This window comes from Muntiacus reevesi, chromosome 3, assembly GCF_963930625.1.
Source record: "Muntiacus reevesi chromosome 3, mMunRee1.1, whole genome shotgun sequence".
In the NCBI taxonomy this organism is placed as follows: domain Eukaryota; kingdom Metazoa; phylum Chordata; class Mammalia; order Artiodactyla; family Cervidae; genus Muntiacus; species Muntiacus reevesi.
Window position 1 is genome coordinate 158,819,633 of NC_089251.1, and position 5,990 is coordinate 158,825,622.

At 49.3% G+C, this 5,990-nt stretch overlaps 1 non-coding gene across 1 annotated transcript; it reads left to right on the forward strand.

The window, feature by feature from the left end:
• Nucleotides 1–726: 726 nt before the first annotated feature.
• On the forward strand, nt 727–798 carry TRNAC-ACA (transfer RNA cysteine (anticodon ACA)). The gene has a single exon. It is a non-coding gene; the product is annotated as a tRNA-Cys (tRNA).
• The last annotated feature ends 5,192 nt before the right edge of the window (nt 799–5,990 follow it).

The window sequence follows — 5,990 nt, forward strand, 5'->3', positions numbered from 1 at the left end:
TGGGGTGTCTCCCAGGCCGCTGGCTACTCCTCACTGCCGTCGGCAAGACGCGCTCTCACCAGCTGCCTCCACCCACGACCCCTGCCGCCCCTGTTGCCTCCTCCCCTGCAGTCCAGGCCCAGAGTCCAGGCCCAGAGTCCAGGCCCAGAAACCGGGCACAGAGACCAGTCCCAGAGCCCGGGCCCAGAGAACAGGCCTAGAGTCCAGTCCCAGAGCCCGGGCCCAGAGTCCAGTCCCAGAGGCCGGGCCCACAGTCTAGGTCCAGAGCCCAGGCCCACAGTCTAGGCCCAGAGTCCAGTCCAAGAGGCCGGGCCCACAGTCTAGGTCCAGAGCCCAGGCCCGTTCTGAGCGGAGCTTTCCCAGGACTGGCTCCTCCCTGTCTCCGTCTCTGAATTCCTCCTCTGCCTGAGTTGCCGTCTCAGGCCTCCCCAAAGAGGCTGCGTGAACACCTCAGACCTGTTCATATTCCTTCCCAACTCCAGTGTGCCTGCCCCCCGGGTTCTCTTCTTTTGCCCGAAGCCCCGGCCACCCCTCACGCGCCAGGTCACTTGGCGTGTCTCCCCGCTGGTTCCATGGAAGGGAAGCATTTGTCTACGTGCTCCCTCTTGTTCCCCAGGAAAAAAAAGCCGCAAACAGTGTCTGCCGCGGAGGGGGCATTTAAACCATGTCTTTGGAGGAACTGAGCATCTGCACGCAAAGAAAGCGCTTAGTGTTTCTCTGAGGGCTTCCCTGGTGGCTCAGACGGTAAAGCGTCTGCCTACAATGCGGGAGACCCAGGTTCGATCCCTGGGTTGGGAAGATCCTCTGGATAGGGAAATGGCAACCCACTCCAGTATTCTTGCCTAGAAAATCCCATGGATGGAGGAGCCTGGTGGGCTACAGTCCATGGGGTCATAAAGAGTCAGACACGACTGAGCGACACATTGGCTGAAGTTGAACCGCTTCTCTGTATCTACCAGTAAGCAGTCTGCGTAAAGACAAGGGCTCGACCTGGAAATCGTGGGTCTCCTCCACCTCTGGCCCCTACCCCACCCCCACCTCATCCCAGAGGCTTCACCCTGTGGAGCTTTCTAGGCGTCCCTCTGGCCCCTGCAAGGAGATTCAACGAATCCATCGTAAAGGAAATCAGTCCTGGATATTCACTGGAAGGACTGATGCTGGAGCTGAAGCTCCAATACTTTGGCCACCTGATGCAAAGAGCTGACTCATTGGAAAAGATCCTGATGCTGGCAAGGATTGGGGGCAGGAGGAGAAGGGGACGACAGAGGATGAGATAGCTGGATGGCATCACAGACTCAATGGACATGAGTTTGGATAAGCTCTGGGAGTTGGTGATGGACAGGGAGGCCTGGCGTGCTGCAGTCCATGGGGTCGCAAAGACTCGGACACGACTGAGCGACTGAACTGGACTGAACTGGCCCTGAACGAGCATAAGAAGGTTCTAGTCCCACTGCAGAGGAGACTCCAGGTTGCGTCCCCCTTTTCACCTGAGAATCAAATGGATGCTGAGAGCAGTGAGTCTCCGAGCGTGGGCCCCAGGGGAAGCACCCTGGGGAAGCAGAGCCCAAGTCGCCCCCAGCCCTTCAGAGTCATAGCCTGGAGGCCGGGGTGCTGGGGGCCGAAGCTCCAGGTGACTCTGGGGGGCCCTCACTGCCTGTGAGCAGAGCTGAGTAAACAGTGGCACCTGAGGACTTTGAAGAGAATGCTCACAGCTCCGGAGAGGGCCTTGAAGTGGAGACAGAAAAAGCGCTTTGCTCTCCGCCCAACTGGAGGTCAGACCCGGATCCATTCCCAAGCACCGGGGTCCCCCACCTTCCCCAGCACCGCCCCCCGACTGCGACAGGGCACCTTGATGGGACTAAAAAAACACACCCAAGCCCTTTCTGTTGACAATACTTCGTGTCAAATACCACTGTCCTCGCGGGGGGCTCATTTGCATTCTATTAATATGTGCATAAAATGTTGTCTGGTCTGAGCCCAAATACACAGACTGGGGAATCAAAGGGAACCTCTTCCCACCTTTTGCCGGCTTCCTCCCGAACAGTTATTTGTTCTAAAACAACTTCCTCAGTGAATTTCCTTTCTAAAGGAAACTCCTCTCCATTTTAAAGGAAAATTACCCCTTATTCCCCGCTCCTTAGCCGATTTCTGACAGGGGGCCCTAATGAGGGTGGGAGATTGCAGCTGGCATTTTTTCTGCCCTCCTTTTTAAAGCTGTGGGTGAGGCGCTGGAGAAAATATTCCGAGGAAATTTAGTGACTACAAAGGACTTGCCTTCTGTGTGGAATTTATACGAACACCTAACTAATGCTTTTATTTTGGGGCGGGGCAAACAATTACTGAGGTGCCGTAGACTTTGAACCAGGTCCTGTGAGGGAATTATAAAAAGAGCTCTAGTTTATAGACATTAAAGAATAGGTTTCCTGCTCAAAATAGCATGCCATCGCTAAAGTAGATTAAAAATGGTACGGAGAGTAAAAATAGGAAAAAAAAAAACAGTTTTTAATGAAAAGTTTAAAAGTATTCAATAATGTTCAGCAAACATTCTTGGTAAAATTTGCATGTTTCCAAGTAGTTAAAATAGGCTTTTTTGGGGGGGTGGCAAAAACTTTCTGTCTCTGAGACTAATTCATTGAAGATCTTAAAGGCTTTAGTGCACTTATTTAGTTATCTCATTTTTCTCATAACCAAGGATGTGAAACTCTTGAAGTTGGTACAGTTGCAGAGTTAAAGGGAGCTTGGAAATCCTCTGGTCCAGTGCTTCACTCTCCTGGTGGGAGAGGCCCGGCGGGCCAGGGCAGCCTCCCGCCCCAGACTCTGTCCTCTCGGCTGTCTGACCCAGGTGCTTCAGAAGTCCTTCTGTTTTTGTTACTATATTTAACCAATTTTAGTCAGCTCTTCTGGTTTCCCTTGTAACTCAGCTGGTAAAGAATCTGCCTGCAATGTGGGAGACCTGGGTTTGATCCCAGGGTTGGGAAGATCCCCTGGAGAAGGGAACATCTCCCCACTCCAGTATTCTGGCCTGGAGAATTGCATGGAGTGTATAGTCCATGGGGTCGGAGTCAGACACGACTGAGCGACTTTCACTTCCACTTTTCTGGTTAGAAGAGAACGTGGTGCACATTTGTTGTACCTGCAGATCCCAGCTTGAGAGACATGGGACTGCCCAGCTTGGCATCAGTTGCAGGAAGGCTCTGCCCCATGAGAGTGCCTGCATTTACTCAGGAAACTGTCCCTTGGACTCTAGAAGTCTGTGTTAGCTGGACTCTGGAGAGCGGATCTGAACGGCAGTATCCCGAGTTCCAGGCTTTTGGTCCTGACTCCTGCTTTGTAAGTGGGACGTGCAGGGACAGGCCTGGAGGGGGGGGCCGGATGGTGGCTGGGCTCACTCTCCCCGCTTTCAGACACTCTCTTCTCGTGGGTTGTGACCTGTTAGCACGATTTTCCTTAGGCCACATCATGCTCCCCAGGTTTTCATGGACTTTCCTCAGGCCCAGGAGCTAAGAACTTCAGTCTGTGAAGGGCAAAGAGTCTGCTCTAAGACACATTTTTATAACTGACTTTTGAGAGATTGGACAGATTTCACACAGTTCTGTTTACAAGAAACATGGAGTGAGCTTCCAACTTAAAAAACGACTCCCCGTGGCCTTGTGTGTGCATTTAAGATACGATTTCCATCTTATCTCAAATGTCCATCCTGTAGATCCTTGGTACAAGGACTCACATCTGCAACACAAAGCTATTTGAGAGGAATGCATGTCATCTGGCCTTCCCAGGCGGCTCAGCCGGTAAAGAACTTGCCTGCAACGCAGGAGGTGGAAGAGTCGTGGGTTCGATTCCTGACCAAGGATTGAACCTGCTCCCCGTGCACTGGAAGACAAGGTCTTAACCACGGGACCACCAGGGAAGTCCCCTAAATGGCTAAATCTGAATTTACTTTTCCATGGTTTCCATTTTTCCCTTCATTGGAAGGATCTAGACTTCCACATTCAACTGAATTAACAGATGCTAACCTCAGGCAGACTGCTGAAGTAGAATCAGCAGAAACCAGGCTGCAGCTAACCGTCACGACCTCCCCACCCTCCCCCTGCACCCTGACGTGCAGGTTCTCTTTCCACGTTTCAGCAGGAGTCTGCAGAGGGGTTTCCTGGGCGCCACCATCTTTGCTGGGGAAATTCAGTGCCCACTTTTTTCTTTTATGTAGCTGTGAGCACGGGTGCCGCTGGTTTGTCGTAAGCACAGCGAACAGCGGTGGCATTTGTTGTGGAGTACGGCCTGGAGCAAAGAGCTGGACAAATGCAGGGCAAGATACCTTAGGGAGAGCTGGCCATAGGCACCAGTCCACCGGTCACTCCACACCCAGTGTGGTGTGGCCAGGGCTTTGAAGCCCCATTTACCCCACATGGGGTAGAAAATCCTATCTAATTGTTCAAATGAAAGTACTCATGATTTGGGGGCTTCCCTGATGGCTTAGTAAAGTATCTGCCTGCAGTGCAGGAGATGTGGGTTCTATCCCTAGGTTAGGAAGATCCTCTGGAGAGAGAAATGGCAACCCACTCCAGTATTCTTGCCTGGGAAATCCCATGGACAGAGGAGCCTGGAGGGCGACAGTTCATGGGGTCACAAAGGGTCAGACACGACTGAGCCAGCAAGCATACACACGTGCATTCATGATTTGGACTGACAGATTTGTCATTCACATGTAATAGACGAAACTCAAAGAATGGCTGACCCGAAAAACGGACACTTGGTATTTATGAAAATGAAATATTTTAAAACCAGTGCATATACTGGCTATTTATTTATAAATTAATAGATACTTGTGTAATATCTTTTAAAACATTGAACTTTAATTTTAATTTCCCTCCTTAAAAAAAAAGATACCGGGTTTCCCCGGTGCCTCAGCAGTAAAGAATCTGCAGAGCAGAGCGAGGCAGGAGGCGCAGGAGACCTGGGTTCGATCCCTGGGTCAGGAAGATCCCCTGGAGGAGGGCATGGCAACCCACTCCAGTATTCTTGCCTGGACAATCCCATGGACAGAGGAGCCTGGTGGGCTGCAGTCCACGGGGTCACAAAGAGTCGGACATGACCGAAGTGACTGGGATATGCATACATGCCCCAGCCCAGCCCACAGAAGAGGAAGTTTCCCGGCCCCAACTCCCAGAAAAGAACGTGCTCTAAACTTGCCCTCCCAGAGGATCAGTGCTTCCCAAGATAAAATTGTTCACTTAAATAATTTTAATATAATAAACGTGAATAATTTAGTAGGAACTGAGATTTATGGGAAAGTGCTAGCATTTGGCAGATTCTGATGGGTTAGAAAGATTGCATTCAGTATTTTCAGCAGTGTTCAGGTGGGCATTGTTCTATTAATTGTACCTGAAGACATTAATAGAAAAAGAAAATCAATAAAAATATACATATCAGTAATGGAAAAAAAAGTATTATATTATTTATGGTAGCGAAATAATTGAATGGTTTTCAAAATAGCAGAAAATTCTGTTTCTTTTGCTACTTTGCATACAGTAGGTGCATACAATTGTTGGTTTTACACAACACTGAAATAATTGATTTTTAAATTCATAATGATGCTTTTGTGTCAGGGAATCTAGCACACAATTTCTTGTGACCTTGAACTCAGCGAAAACCATACCATGACAAACTACATTATACCCCAGAAAGAGAGTAATCAGAATTAAATTTAGACAATTCATTTCAATACATTAACATTATTATTTTCACTGCTCTCAGCAGAATGTTTTCTGTTAGTCTTAATGACATTCAATCTGCCTTTATTATTTAGCACAAATGAATGCCTGAGATGTGTACGGTGTATGTATGTGTGTGAATACATGTGTGTGTCTTTTAAAATCAATCTGTTGACACAAAGACAGGTCAGGATCAACCCTCTCTACATCATCACTAATGCATTCTTGCGACTCTGTGATCTCTTTCCCACACAGGATTAACTATTCAGCACCCTGAGCCTT